The 10,961-nt window shown below is 51.0% G+C and overlaps 1 long non-coding RNA gene across 1 annotated transcript; it reads right to left on the bottom strand.

Moving 5' to 3' along the window:
• Nucleotides 1–604: 604 nt before the first annotated feature.
• On the bottom strand, nucleotides 605–3,329 carry LOC121133841. Its single transcript, XR_005870851.1, has 2 exons — nucleotides 2,678–3,329; nucleotides 605–1,888 (listed from the first exon to the last, which is right to left on the bottom strand). It is a non-coding gene; the product is annotated as an uncharacterized LOC121133841 (long non-coding RNA).
• Nucleotides 3,330–10,961: the final 7,632 nt, after the last annotated feature.

Genomic DNA, 10,961 nt, shown 5'->3' with positions numbered 1-10,961 from the left:
ATATCCACCGGAGAGAGAGGTGTGGATGAGAAGCCTAGACCTAGTATGTTTCTGTAGGTGCAGAGGAGGGGTTGGGAATGCAGGCTCAGTGATTCTCCGATACCCACACACAAGCATGGAGGCCCGCCTGTAGTCCAGAACATGGGGGTTGGAGGCAGGAGATTCCTGGGACAGGATAGCTAGACTAGTCAAATCGACAAATTCCAGGTCCAGCAAGAGACCTCACCTCGGTAAATAAAGTGGGGAAACAGTGGAGGAAGGCACCTCATGGAGACCTCTGGCCTCTACACACGCATGTACAAATACACCAGCACATGTCTAAACGTACATGCATGCATGTGACTCATACTCACCTCACCAAAAAGAAAAACCACTGGACGCAGGAGCCTTGTCATTGAACTGCTCTTTGTGTGTGTGTGTGTGTGTGTGTGTGTGTGTGTGTGTGTGTGTATATTACTCTAGGGGAGACATTTTACACAGTGCTGCTTGTATTGTTTTTTTTCTCACCACTCTGACAAGATACCTGATAAAAATGGCGTAAGGGCGAAAGGGTTTGCGTGGCTCACAGTATCGGGGCACACAGTCCGTCATGGAGGGGAAGGTGTGATGAGTGGTGGCATGTTCATGGGGTGCCGGGTAGGGCACACAGAGTTCAGGCTAGGCCCTACCTCACAAAAGGCTCTCTACATACTTCCCACAGGGGGCTCCTTTCTGGGGAACAGGCAAGCATTCAAATCACAGTCCTGCGAAGCATACTTCACATTCAAGTCAGAGCACTGTTGCTGTCTTAATCCCGTGGAGACTCAAAGGGATTGAGAGCTTGGGGAAAAGATGCCCACCGAAGGGACGTGTGTGGGGCTTCTCTCCCCCTGCTCGGCCTTAACTCTGCGTTGCACCCTTGCTTTGGAGGGCAAGTGGGGTGGAGGGCCATGCAGGTGGGTGGGGTCATCACGGAGCCCGGAGAGCAGAGTCTTCTGACTACTTCCGAGGATCTGCAATGATGACATGAGACTATCTTCATTAGAGAGATGTGAGCACGTCTAATTAGACACGGTCTCATCTTTTAGAGACTTGTCATAGTTCAAACAGAAAACCTTTCGGCTTCTCACTGGCGAGCTTTCAAATCTCACTCTCAATCGGTTCCTCCCCCTCTCCTCCCTCCTTCCCTCCCTTGGTCCTGTCCCATGCTGGTTGGCCCTGGAGTCCTTCATTGCATAGAGGTGGCCTCCTGGAAGGGAGAGGAGGAATTTGGAGGGTAGCCAGGTCTTCCTTCCAGAAAAAAAAGTGACCCTTCTTTTTCTGATAGTGTCATAGAGCCAGGCACATGCCAGGAGTTAGTATGCCTGTATTAAAACCCAACACAGTCTCCAAGTAATAGATGCAGGCTGGAGAGAGATCGAGATCTGTCTTTCCCACCTGCATAGTAGGCAGTGGGTCACGCTGGTCAGTGAGGGGGAGGCTGGACTGGAGCAAAGGTTCTCACAGGAAGTTTCCAGAAAGCCTTAACGTTCCTCATCTTGCCCAGAGCGGTTTTCTGCCCCAGTCAAGAAATGGTCTTTTCTCCTGGTTCATGGGTGCAGTGGTGTCAAAGCTGTCAGCATTTAGGGTATTTCTTCCCTTGCCCTGGTGCTCCTGCAGGGCTCTGTGGCCCTCTTGGGCCGAGGACTCCCAGTCTCGGCCTGTGTTCTCTTTGTTCTTTCTGGCTAGCTTTCTCCAGGTGGGACAGAATCGCTCATTGCATCTCAAGTTGCTGAGTTCCATGGCTTTATTGAGGCACGAGAGGAAGCTAGCCTGCACCTCCTAGATGCTCTGGATCCTCTGATGCTCCCTCCAGAGAGTTCTGGGGTCGGGGTGGGGTGCGTCTCTTGCTGCAGTTTCTCCCTGTGGACTTGAATTAGAGACTCAACACACAATATGCCTGTGGGGCAGCTCACCTTTCAGGCTGCCCCATGCAACGGGGGAAACTCTCACAACTGCCCCACAGGCGTCCCCGAGGACTCACTGCTTCAGAATGCAACGACTGGGGTGTTGACCACAGCCATCTAATTATGGCAGAAACAACCAGCTTTATGCTGGGTCCTTATATAGAGTACAATGCTCTCGGTTTGGTGTTTCTGTTTCGCTCTCTCCAGGATCTCACTATGTAACCTGGCTTGTCTTAGAATTCACTGTGTTGGCCCGTCTGGCTTCTGCTCACGCCCAGCCTGCCTTCTGTGCAATATATATGTTTTTTAAAATCAATTAGTTATTTGTTTCTTTTTGCTTTTCGAGACGGGATTTCTCTGTGTAGCTTTGGAACCTGTCCTGGAACTCGCTCTACCTCCTGAGTCCTGGGATTAAAGGCATGGGCCACCACCTCCGGGCACAATTTTCTTTTTTAATCAGAAGAGTTAAAGTAGCGACAAAATAGACACAACCAAGGTTCCCATTGTAACCCTTTGTAAGTGCTTTGTCTGGGCCTCTATGCTTCTTTTCCATAGCATGTTTTATGCTACGTGTCCCCCCACCCCCGCCCAGGGTGCTTCCTTCTCCCTAGTTCACATCCAAAGTGTCTGCACTTCTGGGCGTCCCACAGAGAACACCGCCGCTCCCGAGCGAGCGTCCCCTCGGGGCCACTTCAGAACTCTCTCCAACTCCAGGCCGGGGTAGGGCTTCCCTTCCAGCGTTCTCCACTTACTCATGCTCCGCGATCTGGGGTGAGCGTCTTCAGTTTCTGTCTATAAAATGCAAATCACTCCTCTCCCCTCTCAGACTGTTGTGCCCAGAGAGTGGCTGGCTCTTACCCCCGGAAATGGGCCTCTTACTGCCACTGCCACTGCCCCGGGGCTGGCAGAACAGCTGCGTTGGCTGAGCAGGAAGTGGTGAACAGACTGGGTCCTGTTCCAGCACGTCGGGGGGTGTGGGGAGAGGGGGGGTGCAGAAATGTCTGTCAGGGAAGCTGCACGCTAGCCTGGCCCAAGGCTGATCGCTGACCTCCTGTGTGGTACAATCGATCCGGACCAGCCACATCCCCCTCGGACCTTCCCCGTTTGGGGAAGTCGCTGCAGGTGTGCCGAGCCACACAAAGCAGCTTGGGAGATAGCAGCCCAGGAAAAATAATTCCGCCTGTAAACACCTGTGTTAACAAGCGCTGTATTTGTACAGCTATTTTCTTTTTCAAACACTGTTTACACACACCTATTCTCTTGCCTCGCTCAGGTGTGTCTTGCATGGCATCTGGGGACCCACTGGCAGGAGGCCAAGCTGCCTTGGAAATGCCTTGTGTCCTCCGCTCAGCCATGTGGTGCCGCCGGGACTGCCAGGCCTTCAGCTGGAGCTCTGGGGCTGCTAGGTCAGCCTCTTGGAATGCATTCAGGTCCAGGTTTGCAGGCTTCATGTGACCAGAAGGGCCTGCCTGCCTGGGGCCTCTTAGGGGACAGTGACCCCAGCTGGATGAAAGAGGACACCTGCTGGCCCAGGTCATTTTGCATTTTCGCACCCGGTGGAAATTTGAACCCCTGGTCCACCTGATCACACCCGTGGCTAGATGGAGATGCCAAGACCTAACAATGAAGTCTTCCTGGGAGGATAGAGACCAGGGAGTCAGTGGGCTGTTCAGATCGGCTCTCTGGCTTCCTACTGAGACTTCTAGAGTTCTCCTGGATTCCCTTTGACTCCACAGATGTCCTGACTTAGGCTCCTGGCCTCAAGTTCAGGTGCACACAGGCTCATTCAGAATCCTTGCCCCATTCTGTACTCAGGCCCAGGGTATGCCATAGCCCGGGGCCTCCCGTCCAGGAATTAGACAGCCATTCTCCTGGTGAGAGCGAGACCTTGTTATCCTGAATGTTTATTTACTACAAAACCTTTCTCAAAATAGCTACATAGCTACAGAATGAGTGTGCAGACAGTGGCAAGAGCCCTGTGCCATTCCAGTGCCGTTACTGAGGAGCGTTTGACACCGGGGAACCCACAACTACATTCGACAGTTGGTTTCAACATCTTTAATTCCCCCTAAGTGTTTCTTCTGTCCCAGGATCCCCTTTGAGGGCCGGATCATCACCTGTCCTCTGGCCTGTGACAGTTTCTCAGGCTCTCCCTGTCTGGCACGGCAGCACAAGTTTGGGGGAGCATCTTTCTTACAGTCTGAGTGTGACCTATCTCTGCTGGTGCTGGCCTCCGCATGCTTGCTGCGGGTGGTGTCCGGTCGGGTTCCTTCACCGTCAAGAGCTCCCGTACAGTACGACTCTCCTTCCACCTGCTCTTAGAGGTCAAATGATGCCAAGCCTGGGGAGGGGGCGCCAGTCTCTACCCCTCGGGGCTGTCTCCTCTGGACACTCAGACGGTCTCTGCCCCGCCCCCTGCCATGCACGAACTCAGTAGTTTACACCGGTGGGCATGGATGGATTCCTGGTTGTTTATTTTATATCCGGGCTAGCGTCCTGTCATTACCCTGTCACTCCATTGCTCTAATTGTCCCCGTTCTGGGTCCTGCTGGTGACTCAGTCCTTTCTCTTTCTGAGCACTTCCTCACTCAAGGGAAAGGCGCTTTTGCTGAACACCTGCTTGGGTCTTTCATTTGCATTTTCAGTTTTACCCATCCCTTCCCCCAAACACCTCTCTCTTCCTCTCAGACCCACAGTTTTCACTCTGGTCTTAACAGCAGTGTGTGTCATGGGGGACCTGTCCCTTACCAGCTGTGCATTTGGGAACAGGTTCCTTAGACTCTGATGTGCATGAGTAGAGGTCAGAGGTCAGCCTTCAGTGTCATTTCTCAGGAGCCACCTGTCTAGCTTTTAAAAACAGGTTTGCTTTCAACATAGTCTGGAACTCATTCAGTGGGCTAGGCTGGCTGTCCAGCCTCAAGGTCCACCTGTCTCTGGTCCTGAGATTAAGTAACTCTTTGACCTTTCGTGACCTAGATTAGACCAGATGGGCTTTGAAGTGTCCCTCTTTCCTGATGTTCCATCAGGCCCAGGTACGGGTACCTGGAGGCCTGGGTGAGGAACAGAGACCGCTGGGGAGGAGCCACAGGCTAGAATCAGCTTTGTAGTTCTGCAAGTAGGAAAGACATCTCTTTTCCCTAGGAGGGAGGACTTGTACTCTGAAACTGTGACCTTCGGTGGCTAAGTCCTTTGCGGGGTGACTGGGCTCTTTGCATAACCAGCTTGACCAAGCACAGGCTGGTGGTAGCGGGGAGAAGCCGGGCTGATCCGATGGTACGCTAATTCCCTTACCTTTGTGGATAGGCAAGTCCACACGTTTGTCCCATTGCTATTAGATATCTGTCTCTCATGAGCTCCTCCCAGCAGTGGTGCGTCAACTTCTGTCGCCAAGTGGGGTTTTGGTTAGGGTGTGAGGTTGGTTATCTGTTGTGTATTTTCCAGCTTGGTTACAGGTACTGAAACCAGAGGCCAGAGCCTGACTGACAGTGGGGTGTGGCATACTGTGTCCTGTGGGAGTTGTCACAGTCCTGATCTCTCTCTGGAACCACAAGCAGGTCCTCTGGCGCGGGAAGGGGCAGCTTCTGGAAATGGTGTGATGGGGCATGGCCGGGGAACGGGCCTGGATGCTGAGATGGGGTGGGCTAACAGAGGCCAGGACAGAGCAAGCACGTATTTCTGTCCTGGAGAAGAAAGCTAAGAGACACTCAGACCAGCCGCGATCCGGGGGTAGGAAATCCCGTGGCATGCCTCTGGCAGAAGCAGAGGCGGCCCCGGGCTCAGGCAGGCAGGGGAGTGAGGAGAGAGGGGGACTCAGATCACCAGCCCTAGATGCGTTCCTCCCAGGACAGCCAGGGAGGGGTCAGCATGTCCAGTAAGTAACAGTAAGGGGTATGGACAGACAAAAGGATGAGGTCCTGGCCCCCCCCCCCCGTTCTAGGCAGCGTGCTCAAGCAAGAAGAGATGGGCACCAAGAAATCTGTTGCCCTGTGGTAGGATAATACTGCAAGCAACCAGTAATGATGCCTGCCTGCTCTAGGATGGATATCTGTGTAGTGGGATACTCTGAGCATGGAAAGACACTATGTTGAGCCGGGCGGTGGTGGCGCATGCCCTTAATCCCAGCACTCGGGAGGCAGAGGCAGGCAGATCTCTGTGCGTTCGAGGCCAGGCTAGACCGACAGCCTCCAAAACAGAGAAACCCTGTCTCATTAAAAAAAAAAAAACAAAAACAAAAAAAAACAAAAAACAAAAAAAACAAACAAAAAAGACACTATGTTGGGTAGGTTCATGTAGGAGACGTTGCAAGGTCACACCGGTGGCCATTAAGGAGGGGAATCCACACAGGTATATTGTATTATGCACTGTCTCACTTAGGGTGGGTCACTGTCTTAGCTACTATTCTATTGCTGTGATAAAACGCCATGGCCAAAGCAATGGACAGAAGAAAGAGTTTATTTGGGCTTGTGGCTCCAGAGGGCTGGAGTCCAGCATGACAGGGGAACGGCAGGCACGGCGGCTAAGGCAGGAAGCTGAGAGCCACAGACACAAAGCAGGGGGAGGACCTGAAAATGGCACGAGTCTCTAAACCCTTAAAGGCAGCCTGCACTGACACACTCCTCCAAGGGCGCCATGCCTCCTAAGCCTTCCCAAACTGTACCGCCAGCTGCGGATCAAGTGTTCAAATACCCGAGCCAGTGGGAGACCGTCTCACCCAAGCCACTGAAGCCATCCTGTAGGCTAACGGAAAACCCAATGGTCATTGATTGAAAGAAAACATGAGGGTTAGTTTGTCCTCATGCAGTACCGTCTGGAGGGAGGCAGGCAGGACATCGGTTTGCTGTTTAACAAGATCTTCAAAGATTCCGGCTCTTCTGTCATACCTCCGAGAAACATTTTATTTTCTCCTCATTGTCCTAAAGTGACTGCTGTAGCCACAGAATCACACAATCACACCCAAGTATAAGGAGAGAGGCAGGCTTGGCCAGCCTCTCCCCGCAACACCCCCCCTCCACACACACACACACACACACACACACACACACACACACACACACACACACACACACACGTGGGGGGGGTGGGGTGGAGATTGATTTGTAAAAAGTGGTTTAGTTAGCCAGTCCTTAGCTTGCATATGTAGAGGATTTTCTGGCCAGGGGACCTGGGGATTCTGGGTAACTGTTGCATAGGATGTGGGGCTCTGAGGAGGAACAGTAGCTTCTGTTTTTATTATATAACCTTTGTGCACTGATATTTTCTGTTACTGTGTAGTGATCTGATTCTTTCAATGAAAAAGAAAAGTTAGTTAAAGAAAAACACACAGACTTCGGCATGCCAAGGTGAGGGACATGTGACATTCTGAGTAGCCTCAGGAGAAGAGGTCTCTAGGGAAGTCCCGCGATCTTGTGCAGGGAGAAAAGCTGTCTAGGAGGTCTTGTGGCCAAGCTTGTGGTGTGTGGGCTGCAAGCAGGGACAATTCTGGGTGCTCCTGGAGTTGAGGGGACCTCTTCCTTGCTCTAGAGCCTGTGGCAGGGTTGAGTATGTGAACGTGGCTTGTGGAGGTCATCCTGGTGAGAGGAGAGGGGTGCAGGGAGGGAGGCGTCTCTTAAAGGTTTGCTCCCTGAGCAGTCACCGCTCTCATGCTGCCTCACCTAGAAAGTAGTGTTGAAATGAAGTCTTCAGGAAAACCCCATGTGTTCCATGATTGAGGTGAACATACGCTTCTAATTCTGCCAGCTGACCAGACATGTGTCTCTGACGACACAGCGTGAGGCAGAAATGGGAAGATGTTCTGAAATTAGCCCCTGAGTCAGATGACAGGATGAAATCAGAAGAGTCAAGCGACTCGTAATTGTGTCTGTTGTGTTTTCCCTGAGGGTGATCTCACTGTGTAAGGCAGGCCAGGGTGAGGAGGTGTGTGTACCCTGCACGTGAGGATAGCATCATTCAAAGAGGTTCCGGGTCTTTACTAGTCCTGGTCAGCACCATTTCTATACTTTTCCTCACTCAAGTGACCTGTAATGACCTTGTAGGAGGGAATTGTCCTGGCTAGACTCTCGGACTTGTTCTGCTGATCAGGGACAGAAGTCTCTGGCCTTGTCCAGGCTTTGAAGTTACATCACATGATTTTGTAGAGGGAGAATGGCACTGGGATATATGTTAGTTAGTAGGCCCTAAGATGGTCCTCCATAGAGGATCAAACTGTAGCATCGTGAATTGGATTAATTTACTTTGTGTAAGAGGCATCTCAGCACAGCCAGGCTCCTGGTGCTCACCAATGAAAAGCCAAAGCAGGAGAGAGCACCAGCGCCCCTGTTATGGATGAGAACTGATTGAGGAGTCTAGGGAGGAATTTGAATAAGGAGACACGCAGGTTTCTCATGTAGCAAATTGTCTAGATCTGATGACCTAAGAGTAGATGCAGCCGTCAGAGCTCACTAAGGAAGAAAAGACAAGCACCCCAGGCATGTTCATCAGCAAGTCTTCACTACAGTGAATTTACCTACAAAAACCATGGAGGGACGGAAGGAGCAGGCTCTAGCCCAGGCCTTGGGAACCGTTGTGCCTCGGAGGATCTAAGTCTGGCCATTGGGACAACTGATTATAACCCTGAGGTTATTGGGAGGAAGAAGTTGGCATTGAATCCTTGTCTCCAGAGAACTGATACCTACGTGGCCCTCCAGGCCCTGAGGATGGGTACTGTGTGTGAGAGCTCTGTTAGGCATCAGGGATAGAGGGCCTCCTCCTGACCACTGTCTTATTTAGACATTTATTTTGTGAAAACTAATTTTTATCCAAAATCTTTTCTGGAAGGAAACTTGGGAAATGTCTTTCTACTCTTCTATCCAATGAGGAAAGAGACAAGCGGGTTGTTCCAGGGAACCCAGAACATGGGACAACAATAGGTGGCCGATGACTAAAGTGGATTTGTGCAATAGTAGTTCTTCAAGAGAAATTTGGCTGAGGGATGCATTCTCCTTTGGGTGGGCCCACGATGGAAAGTGATCCTACTCTCCAGTTTCAAATTTGATACTAGAAGCTTTTAGCCTCGTCTCTATGGCCCTCAGATAAGTGGCTTTAAAAAACTCCAGTTGCCCAATTGTGGGATAAGGATGTGCGATAAGCCAGGGGGAATCTCCGGTTCCAGGGCAACTTCTAATACTTAGATGTAGCCGGGAAGGTCTCAGAAGCACTTCTCTGAAGAGTAGTTCTTTGTTCCTGGACTTGCCAGGCCTCAAGCACCCTTCACTTGGGCAATTTCTCTGAGAGCTCATATGGATCAAAGGGAGTTAGGAGGAAGGAAAACACAGGGAGCCTGGTGAGCACAAGGGTAAGTGGGGGTTGTTGCCCAAACAGCTGTGTCCGGTGTGTGCCGCGCTCCTAACCCAAAGCTCTGACATAGCTGTTTCTATTAATAGGGGGCTCTGAGACTCAGACCTTCTATTGCCTTGACTGTCCCCAGGTATGACCATTGACCGAGGAGGGTAGAACCTGGAACTTCAGCGAAATACCACCTAGCTTCTAGGGACGACCGGCCACTTATAAGCTATGTGACATCTCATAGGCTATGGCCCCTCCCAGCCTTGGTGTCCTGTGTGTAAGCAGGATGGAGTGTAGCTAGGTACCTTCTCTGTGCTAGGTTTTTGTTTAGGTGCAAGAGTTAATACACAGGGACAAGGAAGACGGCTCAGTCAGTGAGGTGCCTGTCAAACAAGCATGAGGACCGAAGTTCAGATCCCCAGGGCCACTGTGAAGAGCAGCAGTGTGGCCCTCTGTAATCCCAGCACTAGGGAGGCAGAGAGGTAAGAGGTTCCCTGGGGCATACTGGATAGTCAATTTGTGGGCTACAGGTTTGGTGATATACTCTACCTCAAAAAATAAGGTAGAGGGCAAAGGAGGAAGACATCTGAAAAGCCTCTAGCCCACACACACACACACACACACACACACACACACACACACACACCCATATATACACACCCATACTCATGTACGGACACCCACACTTTCTCTCTCTCTCTCTCTCTCTCTCTCTCTCTCTCTCTGGCTCTCTCTCTCTCTCTCTCTCTCTCTCACACACACACACACATACATACACACACCACATGTACATACCTATACACATACATATACACAGATACACATACATACACACTTATACATACACAGATACACATACATACACACCTACACTCATACACATCAATACTCATACACACATACACACACACCCAAACAAATACATACACATAGACACATATACATACACACCCACACTCCTAAACAGATACCTACACTCACATACACATACCTGTATATACATATGTACACACAGATACACATATATACACCCATACACAGACACACAGACACATACATATATATATGCTCATAGACAGACACACAGACACACACACTCACACCCACAGACACACACACAGACACACATATATACACCCATACACAGACACACACACATACAAACTCACACTTACACATGTACATACATATATACCCATACACACAGACACCCACACAGACACACACACACAGACACACACACAGACACAGACACACACACACACACACACACACACACACACACACGCACACACAAAGTATCAATAGATGTGACAAGGTTAGGAGTGCTGCTTAGAGACCCCAGACATGACCAGGCTCTGGCCTGCAGCCATCACTAGAACATGTCTACCTGGGACTCTCCAGGTCCCTCACAGGACTTCCTGGTGCTAAGAGGAGGGAAGGGAGGGGCAGGGCAAGTGGAGGATGGGATGGTTCTGCCTGATTACCCACGGCTGCTGCGGAATGTGGTGAATGGTTAACTACAGATACCTCCTCTGCCCCCGAAATAAAAAGCCATGCTTGTCAGCATGTCCCCTCTCTGTGCTGCGAACATTCTCCCATGGTTATTGCGGTGCCTCGTGAGGGTCTTGTGTGACAGGTCTGCTCACACTGAGCATTAGCTGCACAATGAGGGCAGGCTCCAGCCTGTCACTCATGTGGTCTGACCGGACCCAG

The sequence above is a fragment of the Mesocricetus auratus genome, unplaced genomic scaffold (genome assembly GCF_017639785.1).
Source record: "Mesocricetus auratus isolate SY011 unplaced genomic scaffold, BCM_Maur_2.0 Super-Scaffold_100024, whole genome shotgun sequence".
In the NCBI taxonomy this organism is placed as follows: domain Eukaryota; kingdom Metazoa; phylum Chordata; class Mammalia; order Rodentia; family Cricetidae; genus Mesocricetus; species Mesocricetus auratus.
Note: the sequence above shows the minus strand (reverse complement) of the source record. Positions and strands in the feature narration are given on the sequence as shown.